Below are 20,900 nucleotides of genomic sequence, written 5' to 3' on the forward strand. Positions count from 1 at the left end.
CCCCTGCGAGCCTAACAGCCCACAGGGAAAAAAGTCAAATTTTAAGGTAAGAAAAAAATTGATTTATTCATATGCATTATCCCAAATATGAAACTGACTGTCTGAAATAAGGAACGTTGAACATCCTGAGTCAAGGCAAGTAAATGTTTGAATACATATATTTAGAACTTTTATATAAAAGTGCCCAACCATAGCTTAGAGAAAATAAGACTTACTTACCCCAGGACACTCATCTACATGTAGTAGAAAGCCAAACCAGTACTGAAACGAGAATCAGTAGAGGTAATGGTATATATAAGAGTATATCGTCGATCTGAAAAGGGAGGTAAGAGATGAATCTCTACGACCGATAACAGAGAACCTATGAAATAGACCCCGTAGAAGGAGATCATTGAATTCAAATAGGCAATACTCTCCTCACATCCCTCTGACATTCACTGCACGCTGAGAGGAAAACCGGGCTCCAACCTGCTGCGGAGCGCATATCAACGTAGAATCTAGCACAAACTTACTTCACCACCTCCATAGGAGGCAAAGTTTGTAAAACTGATTTGTGGGTGTGGTGAGGGGTGTATTTATAGGCATTTTGAGGTTTGGGAAACTTTGCCCCTCCTGGTAGGAATGTATATCCCATACGTCACTAGCTCATGGACTCTTGCTAATTACATGAAAGAAAAGTATCTTTACTAATAGTATTTGTGATTCATTGTATGTAGAACATCCTAGAATCCCTGTATTTAAATTTTTACCGAAGGTACACAAAACATAATTTATGTAAGAACTTACCTGATAAATTCATTTCTTTCATATTAGCAAGAGTCCATGAGCTAGTGACGTATGGGATATACATTCCTACCAGGAGGGGCAAAGTTTCCCAAACCTCAAAATGCCTATAAATACACCCCTCACCACACCCACAATTCAGTTTAACGAATAGCCAAGAAGTGGGGTGATAAAAAAGTGCGAAAGCATATAAAATAAGGAATTGGAATAATTGTGCTTTATACAAAATCATAACCACCACAAAAAAAAAGGGCGGGCCTCATGGACTCTTGCTAATATGAAAGAAATGAATTTATCAGGTAAGTTCTTACATAAATTATGTTTTCTTTCATGTAATTAGCAAGAGTCCATGAGCTAGTGACGTATGGGATAATGACTACCCAAGATGTGGATCTTTCCACACAAGAGTCACTAGAGAGGGAGGGATAAAATAAAGACAGCCAATTCCTGCTGAAAATAATCCACACCCAAAATAAAGTTTAACGAAAAACATAAGCAGAAGATTCAAACTGAAACCGCTGCCTGAAGTACTTTTCTACCAAAAACTGCTTCAGAAGAAGAAAATACATCAAAATGGTAGAATTTAGTAAAAGTATGCAAAGAGGACCAAGTTGCTGCTTTGCAGATCTGGTCAACCGAAGCTTCATTCCTAAACGCCCAGGAAGTAGAAACTGACCTAGTAGAATGAGCTGTAATTCTCTGAGGCGGAGTTTTACCCGACTCAACATAGGCAAGATGAATTAAAGATTTCAACCAAGATGCCAAAGAAATGGCAGAAGCTTTCTGGCCTTTTCTAGAACCGGAAAAGATAACAAATAGACTAGAAGTCTTACGAAAAGATTTCGTAGCTTCAACATAATATTTCAAAGCTCTAACAACATCCAAAGAATGCAACGATTTCTCCTTAGAATTCTTAGGATTAGGACATAATGAAGGAACCACAATTTCTCTACTAATGTTGTTGGAATTCACAACTTTAGGTAAAAATTCAAAAGAAGTTCGCAACACCGCCTTATCCTGATGAAAAATCAGAAAAGGAGACTCACAAGAAAGAGCAGATAATTCAGAAACTCTTCTGGCAGAAGAGATGGCCAAAAGGAACAAAACTTTCCAAGAAAGTAATTTAATGTCCAATGAATGCATAGGTTCAAACGGAGGAGCTTGAAGAGCTCCCAGAACCAAATTCAAACTCCAAGGAGGAGAAATTGACTTAATGACAGGTTTTATACGAACCAAAGCTTGTACAAAACAATGAATATCAGGAAGAATAGCAATCTTTCTGTGAAAAAGAACAGAAAGAGCAGAGATTTGTCCTTTCAAAGAACTTGCGGACAAACCCTTATCTAAACCATCCTGAAGGAACTGAAAAATTCTCGGTATTCTAAAAGAATGCCAGGAAAAATGATGAGAAAGACACCAAGAAATATAAGTCTTCCAGACTCTATAATATATCTCTCAAGATACAGATTTACGAGCCTGTAACATAGTATTAATCACAGAGTCAGAGAAACCTCTTTGACCAAGAATCAAGCGTTCAATCTCCATACCTTTAAATTTAAGGATTTCAGATCCTGATGGAAAAAAAGGACCTTGTGACAGAAGGTCTGGTCTTAACGGAAGAGTCCACGGTTGGCAAGAGGCCATCCGGACAAGATCCGCATACCAAAACCTGTGAGGCCATGCCGGAGCTACCAGCAGAACAAACGAGCATTCCTTCAGAATCTTGGAGATTACTCTTGGAAGAAGAACTAGAGGCGGAAAGATATAGGCAGGATGATACTTCCAGGGAAGTGATAATGCATCCACTGCCTCCGCCTGAGGATCCCGGGATCTGGACAGATACCTGGGAAGTTTCTTGTTTAGATGGGACGCCATCAGATCTATTTCTGGAAGTTCCCACATTTGAACAATCTGAAGAAATACCTCTGGGTGAAGAGACCATTCGCCCGGATGCAACGTTTGGCGACTGAGATAATCCGCTTCCCAATTGTCTACACCTGGGATATGAACCGCAGAGATTAGACAGGAGCTGGATTCCGCCCAAACCAAAATTCGAGATACTTCTTTCATAGCCAGAGGACTGTGAGTCCCTCCTTGATGATTGATGTATGCCACAGTTGTGACATTGTCTGTCTGAAAACAAATGAACGATTCTCTCTTCAGAAGAGGCCAAAACTGAAGAGCTCTGAAAATTGCACGGAGTTCCAAAATATTGATCGGTAATCTCACCTCCTGAGATTCCCAAACTCCTTGTGCCGTCAGAGATCCCCACACAGCTCCCCAACCTGTGAGACTTGCATCTGTTGAAATTACAGTCCAGGTCGGAAGCACAAAAGAAGCCCCCTGAATTAAACGATGGTGATCTGTCCACCATGTTAGAGAGTGTCGAACAATCGGTTTTAAAGATATTAATTGAGATATCTTCGTGTAATCCTTGCACCATTGCTTCAGCATACAGAGCTGAAGAGGTCGCATGTGAAAACGAGCAAAGGGGATCGCGTCCGATGCAGCAGTCATAAGACCTAGAATTTCCATGCATAAGGCTACCGAAGGGAATGATCGTGACTGAAGGTTTCGACAAGCTGTAATCAACTTTAGACGTCTCTTGTCTGTTAAAGACAGAGTCATGGACACTGAATCCATCTGGAAACCCAGAAAGGTTACCCTTGTCTGAGGAATCAAAGAACTTTTTGGTAAATTGATCCTCCAACCATGATCTTGAAGAAACAACACAAGTCGATTCGTATGAGATTCTGCTAAATGTAAAGACTGAGCAAGTACCAAGATATCGTCCAAATAAGGAAATACCACAATACCCTGTTCTCTGATTACAGACAGCAGGGCACCGAGAACCTTTGTAAAAATTCTTGGAGCTGTAGCTAGGCCAAAACGGCAGAGCCACAAACTGGTAATGCTTGTCCAGAAACGAGAATCTCAGGAACTGATAATGATCTGGATGAATCGGAATATGCAGATATGCATCCTGTAAATCTATTGTGGACATATAATTCCCTTGCTGAACAAAAGGTAAGATAGTCCTTACAGTTACCATCTTGAACGTTGGTATCCTTACATAACGATTCAATATTTTTAGATCCAGAACTGGTCTGAAAGAATTCTCCTTCTTTGGTACAATGAAGAGATTTGAATAAAACCCCATCCCCTGTTCCGGAACTGGAACAGGCATAATTACTCCAGTCAACTCTAGATCTGAAACACATTTCAGAAATGCTTGAGCTTTTACTGGATTTACTGGGACACGGGAAAGAAAAAATCTCTTTGCAGGAGGTCTCAACTTGAAACCAATTCTGTACCCTTCTGAAACAATGCTCTGAATCCAAAGATTGTGAACAGAATTGATCCAAATTTCCTTGAAAAAAACGTAACCTGCCCCCTACCAGCTGAGCTGGAATGAGGGCCGCACCTTCATGTGGACTTAGAAGCAGGCTTTGCCTTTCTAGCTGGCTTGGATTTATTCCAGACTGGAGATGGTCTCCAAACTGAAACTGCTCCTGAGGATGAAGGATCAGGCTTTTGTTCTTTGTTGAAACGAAAGGAACGAAAACGATTATTAGCCTTGTTTTTACCTTTAGATTTTTTATCCTGTGGTAAAAAAGTTCCTTTCCCACCAGTAACAGTTGAAATAATGGAATCCAACTGAGAACCAAATAATTTGTTACCCTGGAAAGAAATGGAAAGTAAAGTTGATTTAGAAGCCATATCAGCATTCCAAGTTTTAAGCCATAAAGCTCTTCTAGCTAAAATAGCTAGAGACATAAACCTGACATCAACTCTGATAATATCAAAAATGGCATCACAGATAAAATTATTAGCATGCTGAAGAATAATAATAATATCATGAGAATCACGATGTGTTACTTGTTGCGCTAAAGTTTCCAACCAAAAAGTTGAAGCTGCAGCAACATCAGCCAAAGATATAGCAGGTCTAAGAAGATTACCTGAACACAGATAAGCTTTTCTTAGAAAGGACTCAATTTTCCTATCTAGAGGATCCTTAAACGAAGTACCATCTGACGTAGGAATAGTAGTACGTTTAGCAAGGGTAGAAATAGCCCCATCAACTTTAGGGATCTTGTCCCAAAATTCTAATCTGTCAGACGGCACAGGATATAATTGCTTAAAACGTTTAGAAGGAGTAAATGAATTACCCAAATTATCCCATTCTTTGGAAATTACTGCAGAAATAGCATTAGGAACAGGAAAAACTTCTGGAATAACCACAGGAGCTTTAAATACCTTATCTAAACGTTTAGAATTAGTATCAAGAGGACCAGAATCCTCTATTTCTAAAGCAATTAGTACTTCTTTAAGTAAAGAACGAATAAATTCCATTTTAAATAAATATGAAGATTTATCAGCATCAACCTCTGAGACAGAATCCTCTGAACCAGAGGAATCATCAGAATCAGAATGAAGATGTTCATTTAAAAAACAGAATTTATGTTTACCTGATAAATTACTTTCTCCAACGGTGTGTCCGGTCCACGGCGTCATCCTTACTTGTGGGATATTCTCTTCCCCAACAGGAAATGGCAAAGAGCCCAGCAAAGCTGGTCACATGATCCCTCCTAGGCTCCGCCTTCCCCAGTCATTCGACCGACGTAAAGGAGGAATATTTGCATAGGAGAAATCATATGATACCGTGGTGACTGTAGTTAAAGAAAATAAATTATCAGACCTGATTAAAAAACCAGGGCGGGCCGTGGACCGGACACACCGTTGGAGAAAGTAATTTATCAGGTAAACATAAATTCTGTTTTCTCCAACATAGGTGTGTCCGGTCCACGGCGTCATCCTTACTTGTGGGAACCAATACCAAAGCTTTAGGACACGGATGAAGGGAGGGAGCAAATCAGGTCACCTAGATGGAAGGCACCACGGCTTGCAAAACCTTTCTCCCAAAAATAGCCTCAGAAGAAGCAAAAGTATCAAATTTGTAAAATTTAGTAAAAGTGTGCAGTGAAGACCAAGTCGCTGCCTTACATATCTGATCAACAGAAGCCTCGTTCTTGAAGGCCCATGTGGAAGCCACGGCCCTAGTGGAATGAGCTGTGATTCTTTCAGGAGGCTGCCGTCCGGCAGTCTCGAAAGCCAATCTGATGATGCTTTTAAGCCAAAAAGAGAGAGAGGTAGAAGTTGCTTTTTGACCTCTCCTTTTACCAGAATAAACAACAAACAAGGAAGATGTTTGTCTAAAATCCTTTGTAGCATCTAAATAGAATTTTAGAGCACGAACTACATCCAAATTGTGCAACAAACGTTCCTTCTTTGAAACTGGATTCGGACACAAAGAAGGCACGACTATCTCCTGGTTAATGTTTTTGTTAGAAACAACTTTCGGAAGAAAACCAGGTTTAGTACGCAAAACCACCTTATCTGCATGGAACACCAGATAAGGAGGAGAACACTGCAGAGCAGATAACTCTGAAACTCTTCTAGCAGAAGAAATTGCAACCAAAAACAAAACTTTCCAAGATAATAACTTAATATCAACGGAATGTAAGGGTTCAAAAACGGAACCCCCTGAAGAACTGAAAGAACTAAATTGAGACTCCAAGGAGGAGTCAAAGGTTTGTAAACAGGCTTGATCCTAACCAGAGCCTGAACAAAAGCTTGAACATCTGGCACAGCTGCCAGCTTTTTGTGAAGTAACACAGACAAAGCAGAAATCTGTCCCTTCAAAGAACTTGCAGATAATCCTTTCTCCAAACCTTCTTGAAGAAAGGATAGAATCTTAGGAATTTTTATCTTGTCCCAAGGGAATCCTTTAGATTCACACCAACAGATATATCTTTTCCATATTTTATGGTAGATTTTTCTAGTTACAGGCTTTCTGGCCTGAACAAGAGTATCAATGACAGAATCTGAGAACCCTCGCTTTGATAAAATCAAGCGTTCAATCTCCAAGCAGTCAGTTGGAGTGAGACCAGATTCGGATGTTCGAACGGACCTTGAACAAGAAGGTCCCGTCTCACAGGTAGCTTCCATGGTGGAGCCGATGACATATTCACCAGGTCTGCATACCAAGTCCTGCGTGGCCACGCAGGAGCTATCAAGATCACCGATGCCCTCTCCTGATAGATCCTGGCTACCAGCCTGGGGATGAGAGGAAACGGTGGGAATACATACGCTAGTTTGAAGGTCCAAGGTGCTACTAGTGCATCTACTAGAGTCGCCTTGGGATCCCTGGATCTGGACCCGTAGCAAGGAACCTTGAAGTTCTGACGAGAGGCCATCAGATCCATGTCTGGAATGCCCCACAACTGAGTAATTTGGGCAAAGATTTCCGGATGGAGTTACCACTCCCCCGGATGAAATGACTGACGACTCAGAAAATCCGCTTCCCAATTTTCCACTCCTGGAATGTGGATTGCAGACAAGTGGCAGGAGTGAGACTCCGCCCATTGAATGATTTTGGTCACTTCTTCCATCGCCAGGGAACTCCTTGTTCCCCCCTGATGGTTGATGTACGCAACAGTCGTCATGTTGTCCGATTGAAACCGTATGAATTTGGCCTTTGCTAGCTGAGGCCAAGCCTTGAGAGCATTGAATATCGCTCTTAGTTCCAGAATATTTATCGGGAGAAGAGATTCTTCCCGAGACCAAAGACCCTGAGCTTTCAGGAGTCCCCAGACCGCGCCCCAGCCCACCAGACTGGCGTCGGTCGTGACAATGACCCACTCTGGTCTGCGGAAGCTCATCCCCTGTGACAGGTTGTCCAGGGACAGCCACCAACGGAGTGAATCTCTGGTCCTCTGATCTACTTGTATCGTCGGAGACAAGTCTGTATAATCCCCATTCCACTGACTGAGCATGCACAGTTGTAATGGTCTCAGATGAATTCGCGCAAAAGGAACTATGTCCATTGCCGCGACCATCAAACCTATTACTTCCATGCACTGCGCTATGGAAGGAAGAGGAACAGAATTAAGTACTTGACAAGAGTTTAGAAGTTTTGATTTTCTGGCCTCTGTCAGAAAAATCCTCATTTCTAAGGAGTCTATTATTGTTCCCAAGAAGGGAACTTTTGTTGACGGAGATAGAGAACTTTTTTCTACGTTCACTTACCACCCGTGAGATCTGAGAAAGGCCAGGACGATGTCCGTGTGAGCCTTTGCTTGTGGAAGGGACGACGCTTGAATCAGAATGTCGTCCAAGTAAGGTACTACTGCAATGCCCCTTGGTCTTAGCACCGCTAGAAGGGACCCCAGTAGCTTTGTGAAAATTCTTGGAGCAGTGGCTAATCCGAACGGAAGTGCCACAAACTGGTAATGCTTGTCCAGAAAGGCGAACCTTAGGAACCGATGATGTTCCTTGTGGATAGGAATATGTAGATACGCATCCTTTAAATCCACCGTGCTCATGAATTGACCTTCCTGGATGGAAGGAAGAATTGTTCGAATGGTTTCCATTTTGAACTATGGAACCTTGAGAAACTTGTTTAGGATCTTGAGATCTAAGATTGGTCTGAATGTTCCCTCTTTTTTGGGAACTATGAACAGATTGGAGTAGAACCCCATCCCTTGTTCTCCTAATGGAACAGGATGAATCACTCCCATTTTTAACAGGTCTTCTACACAATGTAAGAATGCCTGTTTTTTTATGTGGTCTGAAGACAATTGAGACCTGTGGAACCTCCCCCTTGGGGGAAGCCCCTTGAATTCCAGAAGATAACCTTGGGAGACTATTTCCAGCGCCCAAGGATCCAGAACATCTCTTGCCCAAGCCTGAGCGAAGAGAGTCTGCCCCCCACCAGATCCGGTCCCGGATCGGGGGCCAACATCTCATGCTGTCTTGGTAGCAGTGGCAGGTTTCTTGGCCTGCTTACCTTTGTTCCAGCCTTGCATTGGCCTCCAGGCTGGCTTGGCTTGAGAAGTATTACCCTCTTGCTTAGAGGATGTAGCACTTGTGGCTGGTCCGTTTCTGCGAAAGGGACGAAAATTTGGTTTATTTTTAGCCTTGAAAGACCTATCCTGAGGAAGGGCGTGGCCCTTACCCCCAGTGATATCAGAAATAATCTCTTTCAAGTCAGGGCCAAACAGCGTTTTCCCCTTGAAAGGAATGTTAAGCAATTTATTCTTGGAAGACGCATCCGCTGACCAAGATTTTAGCCAAAGCGCTCTGCGCGCCACAATAGCAAACCCAGAATTTTTCGCCGCTAATCTAGCCAATTGCAAAGTGGCGTCTAAGGTGAAAGAGTTAGCCAATTTGAGAGCATGAATTCTGTCCAAAATCTCCTCATAAGAAGAATCTTTATTGAGCGCCTTTTCTAGTTCATCGAACCAGAAACACGCTGCTGTAGTGACAGGAACAATGCATGAAATTGGTTGTAGAAGGTAACCTTGCTGAACAAACATCTTTTTAAGCAAACCCTCTAATTTTTTATCCATAGGATCTTTGAAAGCACAACTATCTTCTATGGGTATAGTGGTGCGTTTGTTTAGAGTAGAAACCGCCCCCTCGACCTTGGGGACTGTCTGCCATAAGTCCTTTCTGGGGTCGACCATAGGAAACAATTTCTTGAATATAGGGGGAGGGACGAAAGGTATGCCGGGCCTTTCCCATTCTTTGTTTACAATATCCGCCACCCGCTTGGGTATAGGAAAAGCTTCGGGGGGCCCCGGGACCTCTAGGAACTTGTCCATCTTACATAATTTCTCTGGAATGACCAAATTCTCACAATCATCCAGAGTAGATAACACCTCCTTAAGCAGAGCGCGGAGATGTTCCAATTTAAATTTGAATGTAATCACATCAGGTTCAACTTGTTGAGAAATTTTCCCTGAATCTGAAATTTCTCCCTCAGACAAAACCTCCCTGGCCCCCTCAGACTGGTGTAGGGGCACTTCAGAACCAATATCATCAGCGTCCTCATGCTCTTCCGTATTTTCTAAAACAGAGCAGTCGCGCTTTCGCTGATAAGTGGGCATTTTGGCTAAAATGTTTTTGATAGAATTATCCATTACAGCCGTTAATTGTTGCATAGTAAGGAGTATTGGCGCACTAGATGTACTAGGGGCCTCCTGTGTGGGCAAGACTGGCGTAGACGAAGGAGGGGATGATGCAGTACCATGCTTACTCCCCTCACTTGAGGAATCATCTTGGGCATCATTTTCTCTAAATTTTGTGTCACATAAATCACATCTATTTAAATGAGAAGGAACCTTGGCTTCCCCACATACAGAACACAGTCTATCTGGTAGTTCAGACATGTTAAACAGGCATAAACTTGATAACAAAGTACAAAAAACGTTTTAAAATAAAACCGTTACTGTCACTTTAAATTTTAAACTGAACACACTTTATTACTGCAAATGTGAAAAAGTATGAAGGAATTGTTCAAAATTCACCAAAATTTCACCACAGTGTCTTAAAGCCTTAAAAGTATTGCACACCAAATTTGAAAGCTTTAACTCTTAAAATAACGGAACCGGAGCCGTTTTTATATTTAACCCCTATACAGTCCCTGGTATCTGCTTTGCTGAGACCCAACCAAGCCCAAAGGGGAATACGATACCAAATGACACCTTCAGAAAGCCTTTTCTATGTATCAGAGCTCCTCACACATGCATCTGCATGTCATGCTTCCCAAAAACAAGTGCGCAATAGAGGCGCGAAAATGAGGCTCTGCCTATGATCAGGGAAAGCCCCTAGAGAATAAGGTGTCCAATACAGTGCCTGCCGGTTATTTTACATAATTCCCAAGAATAAAATAATTCCTCAAAGCTATGAAGTATTAAAAATGCTTATATATCAATCGTTTTAGCCCAGAAAATGTCTACCAGTCTTAAAAGCCCTTGTGAAGCCCTTTATTCTTATGTAATAAAAATGGCTTACCGGATCCCATAGGGAAAATGACAGCTTCCAGCATTACATCGTCTTGTTAGAAATGTGTCATACCTCAAGCAGCAAAAGTCTGCTCACTGTTTCCCCCAACTGAAGTTAATTCCTCTCAACAGTCCTGTGTGGAAACAGCCATCGATTTTAGTAACGGTTGCTAAAATCATTTTCCTCTTACAAACAGAAATCTTCATCACTTTTCTGTTTCAGAGTAAATAGTACATACCAGCACTATTTTAAAATAACAAACTCTTGATTGAAGAATAAAAACTACAGTTAAACACCAAAAAACTCTAAGCCATCTCCGTGGAGATGTTGCCTGTACAACGGCAAAGAGAATGACTGGGGAAGGCGGAGCCTAGGAGGGATCATGTGACCAGCTTTGCTGGGCTCTTTGCCATTTCCTGTTGGGGAAGAGAATATCCCACAAGTAAGGATGACGCCGTGGACCGGACACACCTATGTTGGAGAAATTCATCTGTAGGGAGAGAAGTTTTAAAAGATTTTTTACGTTTACTAGAAGGAGAAATAACAGACATAGCCTTCTTTATGGATTTCAGAAACAAAATCTCTTATATTATCAGGAACATTCTGCACCTTAGATGTTGAAGGAACTGCAACAGGCAATGGTACTTTACTAAAGGAAATATTATCTGCTTTAACAAGTTTGTCATGACAATCAATACAAACAACAGCTGGAGGAATAGCTACCAAAAGTTTACAGCAGATACACTTAGCTTTGGTAGATTCAGCACTTGACAGCGATTTTCCTGTAGTATCTTCTGACTCAGATGCAACGTGAGACATCTTGCAATATGTAAGAGAAAAAACAACATATATATAAAGCAAAATTGATCAAATTCCTTAAATGACAGTTTCAGGAATGGGAAAAAATGCCAAAGAACAAGCTTCTAGCAACCAGAAGCAATAAAAAATGAGACTTAAATAATGTGGAGACAAAAGTGACGCCCATATTTTTCGCGCCAAATAAGACGCCCACATTATTTGGCGCCTAAATGCTTTTTGGCGCCAAAAATGACGCCACATCCGGAACGCCGACATTTTTGGCGCAAAATAACGTAAAAAAATGACGCAACTTCCGGCGACACGTATGACACCGGAAACGGAAATAGAATTTTTGCGCCAAAAAAGTCCGCGCCAAGAATGACGCAATAAAATGAAGCATTTTCAGCCCCCGCGAGCCTAACAGCCCACAGGGAAAAAGTCAAATTTTAAGGTAAGAAAAATGTTAAATTAAAATGCATTATCCCAAATATGAAACTGACTGTCTGAAAATAAGGAAAGTTGAACATTCTGAGTCAAGGCAAATAAATGTTTGAATACATATATTTAGAACTTTATAAACAAAGTGCCCAACCATAGCTAGGAGTGTCACAGAAAATAAGACTTACTTACCCCAGGACACTCATCTACATATAGCAGATAGCCAAACCAGTACTGAAACGAGAATCAGCAGAGGTAATGGTATATATAAGAGTATATCGTCGATCTGAAAAGGGAGGTAAGAGATGAATCTCTACGACCGATAACAGAGAACCTATGAAATAGACCCCTTAGAAGGAGATCACTGCATTCAAATAGGCAATACTCTCCTCACATCCCTCTGACATTCACTGCACGCTGAGAGGAAAACCGGGCTCCAACTTGCTGCGGAGCGCATATCAACGTAGAATCTAGCACAAACTTACTTCACCACCTCCATCGGAGGCAAAGTTTGTAAAACTGAATTGTGGGTGTGGTGAGGGGTGTATTTATAGGCATTTTGAGGTTTGGGAAACTTTGCCCCTCCTGGTAGGAATGTATATCCCATACGTCACTAGCTCATGGACTCTTGCTAATTACATGAACGAAAGCTTAACCAATCCCCCAGGAAGACCAATTATATCTGCAATTGGCTCTCTGGGGAAGAGATTGGGAGAATGGTTGGATGCACAATTGCAACCAGTGGTGCAGTCTCTGCCAGGTTTCTTACGTGACACAAAACATCTAATTAGATCTTTACATGAGTTTAAATGTGACACAGACTACAACTTTGTAACAATAGATGCTGTTTCCTTGTACTCATGTATACCACATGATCAAGGTTTGTTGGCAATGAAAGCTATGCTATCTAAATATTCTAATTATGATTCGACTCTGATTGACTTCATGTTACAAGTGACCAAATTTTTGTTACATCATAATTATTTTTATTTTTGATGGTATGTATTTTCTACAACAGAGAGGCACTGCGATGGGGGCTAAATTTGCCCCCTCGTATGCTAATCTCTATCTAGCAGAATTTGAAGACAAAAAGTTGTTTAATATCACAAATCCATTCAAAAAACACATCTATTATACACGCTTTATAGAGGATATGTTGTTATTATGGAGTGGAGAAAAACATAATTTATGCTTACCTGATAAATGTATTTCTCTTGTAGTGTGTTCAGTCCACGGGTCATCCATTACTTATGGGATATATTCTCCTTCCCAACAGGAGGTTGCAAGAGGATCACCCAAGCAGAGCTGCTATATAGCTCCTCCCCTCACATGTCATATCCAGTCATTCGACCGAAACAAGACGAGAAAGGAGAAACTATAGGGTGCAGTGGTGACTGGAGTTATAATTTAAAATTTAGAACCTGCCTCAAATAGACAGGGCGGGCCGTGGACTGAACACACTACAAGAGAAATAGATTTATCAGGTAAGCATAAATTATGTTTTCTCTTGTTAAGTGTGTTCAGTCCACGGGTCATCCATTACTTATGGGATACCAATACCAAAGCTAAAGTACACGGATGATGGGAGGGACAAGGCAGGAACATTAAACAGAAGGAACCACTGCCTGTAGAACCTTTCTCCCAAAACCAGCCTCCGAAGAAGCAAAAGTGTAAAATTTGTAAAATTTTGAAAAGGTATGAAGTGAAGACCAAGTTGCAGCCTTGCAAATCTGTTCAACAGAGGCCTCATTCTTAAAGGCCCAGGTGGAAGCCACAGCTCTAGTGGAATGAGCTGTAATTCTTTCAGGAGGCTGCTGTCCAGCAGTCTCATAGGCTAAGCGTATTATGCTACGAAGCCAAAAAGAGAGAGGTAGCCGAAGCCTTTTGACATCTCCTCTGTCCAGAGTAAACGACAAACAGAGAAGAAGTTTGTCGAAAATCTTTAGTTGCCTGTAAGTAGAACTTCAGGGCACGGACCACGTCTAGATTATGCAAAAGACGTTCCTTCTTTGAAGAAGGATTAGGACATAAAGATGGAACAACAATCTCTTGATTGATATTCCTGTTAGAAACAACCTTAGGTAAAAACCCAGGTTTAGTACGCAGGACTACCTTGTCTGAATGAAAGATCAGATAAGGAGAATCACAATGTAAGGCAGATAACTCAGAGACTCTTCGAGCCGAGGAAATAGCCATCAAAAACAGAACTTTCCAAGATAAAAGCTTAATATCAATGGAATGAAGGGGTTCAAACGGAACACCCTGAAGAACTTTAAGAACCAAGTTTAAGCTCCACGGAGGAGCAACAGCTTTAATCCTAGCCAAAGCCTGACAAAAAGCCTGGACGTCTGGATTCTCTGCCAGACGCTTGTGTAAAAGGACAGAGCAGAAATCTGTCCCTTTAGCGAACTAGCGGATAAGCCCTTTTCTAAACCCTCTTGTAGAAAAGACAATATCCTAGGAATCCTAACCTTACTCCATGAGTAACTCTTGGATTCACACCAATATAAAATATTTACGCCATATCTTGTGGTAAATTTTTCTGGTAACAGGTTTCCGAGCCTGTATTAATGTATCAATAACCGAATCCGAAAACCCACGCTTTGATAGAATCAAGCGTTCAATTTCCAAGCAGTCAGCCTCAGAGAAATTAGGTTTGGATGGTTGAAAGGACCCTGAATTAGAAGGTCCTGCCTCAGGGGTAGAGACCATGGTGGACAGGACGACATGTCCACTAGGTCTGCTATCAGAATCACCGATGCTCTCTCCTGTTTGATCCTGGCAATCAGTCGAGGTAGCAACGGAAAAGGTGGAAACACATAAGCTATGTTGAAAACCCAAGGGGGCTGCTAGTGCATCTACCAGCACCGCACCCGGGTCCCTGGACCTGGATCCGTAACAAGGAAGCTTGGCGTTCTGGCGAGATGCCATGAGATCCAGATCCGGTTTGCCCCAACGATGAATCAGTTGAGCAAATACCTCCGGGTGAAGTTCCCACTCCCCCGGATGAAAAGTCTGGCGACTTAGAAAATCCGCCTCCCAGTTCTCCACGCCTGGGATGTAGATCGCTGACAGGTGGCAAGAGTGAGACTCTGCCCAGCGAATTATCTTCGAGACTTCCAACATCGCTAGGGAACTCCTGGTTCCCCCTTGATGATTGATGTAAGCCACAGTCGTGATGTTGTCCGACTGAAATCTGATGAACCTCAGTGTTGCTAACTGAGGCCAAGCTAGAAGAGCATTGAATATTGCTCTTAATTCTAGAATGTTTATTGGGAGGAGTTTCTCCTCCTGAGTCCACGATCCCTGAGCCTTCAGGGAGTTCCAGACTGCTCCCCAGCCTAGTAGGCTGGCGTCTGTTACAATCGTCCAATCTGGTCTGCGAAAAGTCATTCCTTTGGACAGATGAACCCGTGACAACCACCAGAGAAGAGAATCTCTGGTCTCCTGGTCCAGATTTAGCAAAGGGGACAGATCTGAGTAATCCCCGTTCCATTGACTTAGCATGCACAGTTGCAGCGGTCTGAGATGTAGGCGCGCAAATGGCACTATGTCCATTGCCGCGACCATTAAGCCAATTACTTCCATGCACTGAGCTACTGATGGGCTTGGAATGGAGTGAAGGACACGGCAAGCATTGAGAATCTTTGATAACCTGGACTCAGTCAGGTAAATTTTCATCTCTACCGAATCTATAAGAGTCCCTAGAAAAGGGACCCTTGTGAGTGGTAACAGAGAACTCTTTTCCACGTTCACTTTCCACCCATGCGACCTCAGAAATGCTAGAACTATCTCTGTATGAGACTTTGCATTTTGAAAACTTGACGCTTGTATCAGAATGTCGTCTAGGTACGGAGCCACCGCTATGCCTCGTGGTCTTAGTACCACCAGAAGAGAGCCCAGAACCTTTGTAAAAATTCTCAGGGCCATAGCTAACCCGAAGGGAAGCGCTACAAACTGGTAATGCCTGTCTAGAAAGGCAAACCTTAGGTACCGATAATGATCTTTGTGAATCGGTATGTGAAGGTAGGCATCCTTTAAATCCACTGTGGTCATATATTGACCCTCTTGGATCATGGGTAGGATGGTCCGAATGGTTTCCATCTTGAACGACGGAACCCTTAGGAATTTGTTTAAGATCTTTAAATCTAAGATTTGTCTGAAGGTTCCCTCTTTCTTGGGAACCACAAACAGATTTGAATAAAACCCTTGCCCCTGTTCCGTCCGCGGAACTGGGTGGATCACTCCCATCACTAAGAGGTCTTGTACACATTGTAGAAATGCCTCTTTCTTTACTAGGTTTGTTGATAACCTTGACAGATGAAACCTCCCTTGTGGAGGAGAAGTTTTGAAATCCAGAAGGTATCCCCGAGATATAATCTCCAACGTCCAGGGATCCTGTACATCTCTTGCCCAAGCCTGGGCGAAGAGAGAAAGTTTGCCCCCCACTAGATCCGTCTCCGGAAAGGGGGCCCTGTCTTCATGCTGTCTTAGGGGCGGAAGTAGGCTTTCTGGCCTGCTTGCCCTTGTTCCATGACTGGTTGCCTTTACAACCCAGTCTGTAACGAGCAGTAGTTCCTTCCTGTTTTGGAGCGGAGGAAGTTGATGCTGCTCCTGCCTTGAAATTACGAAAGGCACGAAAATTAGACTGTTTGGCCTTTGCTTTGGCCCTGTCCTGAGGAAGGGTGTGGCCCTTACCTCCAGTAATGTCAGCAATAATTTCCTTCAAGCCGGGCCCCAATAAGGTCTGCCCTTTGAAAGGAATGTTTAGTAGTTTAGACTTAGAAGTTACATCTGCTGACCAGGATTTAAGCCATAGCGCTCTGCGCGCCTGTATGGCGAATCCGGAATTCTTAGCCGTAAGTTTGGTTAAATGCACTACGGCATCCGAAACAAACGCATTAGCCAGCTTAAGGGTTCTAATCTTGCTCAAAGACTCATCCAATGGTGCTGTGCGAATCGCCTCTTCCAGAGACTCAAACCAGAATGCCGCTGCAGCAGTGACAGGCGCAATGCATGCAAGAGGCTGTAATATAAAACCTTGTTGAACAAACATTTTCTTAAGATAACCCTCTAATTTTTTATCCATTGGATCTGAGAAAGCACAGCTATCCTCCACCGGGATAGTGGTACGCTTGGCTAAAGTAGAAACTTCTCCCTCCACCTTAGGGACCGTCTGCCATAAGTCTCGTGTGGTGGCGTCTATAGGGAACATTTTTCTAAATATCGGAGGAGGGGAAAAAGGCACACCGGGTCTATCCCACTCCTTACTAATAATCTCTGTAAGCCTTTTTGGTATAGGAAAAACGTCAGTACACACCGGTACCGCGTAGTATTTATCCAGCCTACATAGTTTCTCTGGGATTGCCACCGTGTCACAATCATTCAGAGCCGCTAACACCTCCCCTAGCAACACGCAGAGGTTCTCAAGCTTAAATTTAAAATTTGAAATTTCTGAATCCGGTCTCCCCGAATCAGAACCGTCACCCACAGAATGAAGCTCTCCGTCCTCATGTTCTGCAAATTGTGACGCAGTATCAGACATGGCTCTCGTGTCATCGGCGCGCTCTGTCCTTAACCCAGAACTGTCGCGCTTGCCTCTTAACTCGGGCATATTGTATAATACTTCTTTCATAACATTAGCCATATCATGTAAAGTGATTTGTAAGGGCCTTGATGTACTTGGCGCCTCAATCTCACGCACCTCCCGAGCGGGAGACGAAGGTACTGACACGTGAGGAGAGTTAGACGGCATAACTAATATCAATACAATTGGTACACATAGTTCTATTGGGCTCCACATCGGCTTTTAAACATAATGAACAAGCAGATTCCTCTGTATCAGACATGTTTAAACAGACTAGCAATGAAGCTAGCAAGCTTGGAAATTACTTTCAATAAGTTCACAAGCAATATAAAAAACGCTGCAGCGCTTTTAAAAAACAGTTGAATAACAAAGAACTAATTCAGTTATAGTCAACAATTTTTTAAATGTATTAATTAGCAGAGGATTGCACCCATTAGCAAAAGGATGATTAACCCCTCAGTACCCAAAAAAAACGGATATCAAATTAATATTTATCGTTTTTATCACAGTCTAACACACTGTCACAGGTCTGCTGTGACTGATTACCTCCCTCAAAAACGAATTTTGAAGACCCCTGAGCTCTCTAGAGACGTCCTGGATCAAGGAGGAAGAAGCAGGAAGTCTGTGCTAGAATTTTAACTGCGCAACAAGGCGCTAAAAAACGCCCCTCCCGCTCATTTACAACAGTGGGAGACCTGATATAACGGTTTCTATGCAGAAATATACGTTAGCCATGTGGAAAAAAGAAAAAATTCATGCCCAAAAGGATTTATCACCAAAGTACCTCACAAAAACGAACAACATGCCAGTAAACGTTTTTTAAAAACAAACTTCTTTTAATGTCATGCAAAGTTATCACTAAGCCTGCTACCAGTCGCTTCCACTGCAGATAAGGCTTAAGCATTATTTCAGTATTAACAGTATTTTCTCAGTCAAATTCTAGTCCCTAGAAAATAACTCTACTGTGAATACATTTATCAGCCTGATACCAGTCACTACTACTGCATTTAAGGCTGTACTTAAATCATACGGGTAACAGCAGTGTTTTCTTAGTCAATTCCATTCCCAGAAAATATTGTACTGCACATACCTTGTTTGCGGGGGACCCCGCATGATATTCCCATGTTCTGAAGTTACCCCACTCCTCAGAATGTCGAGAACAGCCAGTGGATCTTAGTTACGCCTGCTAAGATCATAGAAAAACGCAGGCAGTTTCTTCTTCCAAATACTGCCTGAGATAGAAAAACAGCACACTCCGGTGCCATTTAAAATAAAACTTTTGATTGAAGAATAATTAAGTAAAAACTCCAACTCTTCCCGCGACCTCCTTCTTTGTTGAGGGTTGCAAGAGAATGACTGGATATGACATGTGAGGGGAGGAGCTATATAGCAGCTCTGCTTGGGTGATCCTCTTGCAACTTCCTGTTGGGAAGGAGAATATATCCCATAAGTAATGGATGACCCGTGGACTGAACACACTTAACAAGAGAAATAGGGATTTGGAAGAATTTGTAGAATATTTGAATCAGAATGATGCCAACCTTAAATTCACCTTCAGTTATTCTAGAGACAATATATCATTTCTAGATGTCAAACTCAGTAATGGTACAGAGGAAATTGTTACGGAAGTTTTCAGGAAAGAGATTTCGGGCAACACCATTCTCAGAGCAGATTCATGCTATCCAATGCACCTAAAAAAAGGAATACCTAAAGGACAATATATCAGATTACGGAGGAACTGTAGTAATCTAGAGAGTTACAAAAAACATGCAGCAGATCTCACCCTTAGATTGAAAGAGAGAGGTTATGATGAACAAACTTTGCTGACAATATCTGAACAAGTAAGTAAATTTGACAGAAATAATTTACTTAAAGATAAACATGTTAGGAATAGGGATGGTGATAATTTTATCACGTCTAACAGTAGACAATTTGATAATATTAGTAGAATTATAAAGAATAGATTACCTATTTTAGATAGGGATATAGATCTAAAAAATATTTCTACTAAATGCAACTTTATTTCCAGAAAAGCCAAAACTATTGGTGATATGGTCAGAAAGGATTTTAGCAAAAAGAGTTCAGTCACTACACAATCTACCAATTGGTTAACATCAAAACCAGGTTTTTACAGATGTAATGTTAGACCTTGTAAAAGTTGTAGTCATGCCACAGTTGGGGATACCTTTACCTCTACATATACGGGTCAGGTATATAAGATCAAAGAGCATATTTCCTGTACCTCTACCTTTGTTATATATCTCTTAACTTGTAGAATTTGTAATTTTCAATACACAGGATTAACATCTAGAATGCTTAAAGATCGAATAAGAGAGCATTTGCTCTCTCTTGAGGCAGAAATTCCTAAAACCCCTGTGGCTAAACATTTTGCTTTACATGAAGACAGATCAGCTGGTTTTAAATTTCAAGGGATTGAGGTAGTTAAACTAGGACCCAGAGGTGGTAATAGATATGCTGCACTCAGTAAACGTGAGGTTTACAGGATCCATACTCTTAAAACTGGTGCTCCTTTTGGTATTAATAAAATAAGTGACATTAAATTATTTATTGATAATCCGTAATTCTAAGTATTGCAGGTTGCTTACTTGGTTTATAATGTTCCTTATCTTAAGGTCTTGTATACTCTCAGGGCTTTAGTTTTACAATTGATTGGAATCTTGGTGTAATCAGGAGTAATCACAATGATAGTAATATCTCATTCATGTTTGGACTCGCAGGGAGCTGCTTGTCCGTGCCCCATTTAGTTTATTTATACCTTTTAGTATTTGATTTTTTATACGGTACACTATATATTGGGGTACATGACAGATTTTGCTCTCTGTGGGTAACAGTTTAGATGAATGTATTTATTACTTGTTGGTTTCACGGAATATGGTTGGTACGATTTTAATAATCTACATATGCTCTAAATTCAAATTAGTTAGCTTTAGGCAACTAGGATTTCTTCTTTAAATATCCACCTTATGGCGAATAGAATGAGTTATCTTGCCCTCCAACTCTGAATATATTATCGTCATTAATGTGCAGATGAAGTATTAAAATCTTATATGAAAACATAGTCTAAGTATGAATATGTGTATTTTTCTTTCATAATTTTCTCAAGTTTGTTTGTTATGTATAGTTTGATTTATTTTTCACATTGGATTGGTGTTTATTTGACAATGTTATTTTTGTTGTTCATTTGTAATTAACTATGCAACAGGTGTGAAGGGCTTACACCCTATTCTTAAGGAGCCCTTACACACCTGAATGTTAGCTCTGATGAAGTGCCCAATAGGGCAGGAAACGCGTCAGCGGTAGTCAGGTCTGTGTACTGTGCCTTTGTCTTTTTACTCACGGAGTCTAATAAAGGTGAAATTTTAAACGTATATCAACAGCCTTACTGCTGTTTCCATTATTGGGTTCTTTTTTTGGTCTCAACTAG

The sequence above is a fragment of the Bombina bombina genome, chromosome 3 (genome assembly GCF_027579735.1).
Source record: "Bombina bombina isolate aBomBom1 chromosome 3, aBomBom1.pri, whole genome shotgun sequence".
Taxonomy (NCBI): domain Eukaryota; kingdom Metazoa; phylum Chordata; class Amphibia; order Anura; family Bombinatoridae; genus Bombina; species Bombina bombina.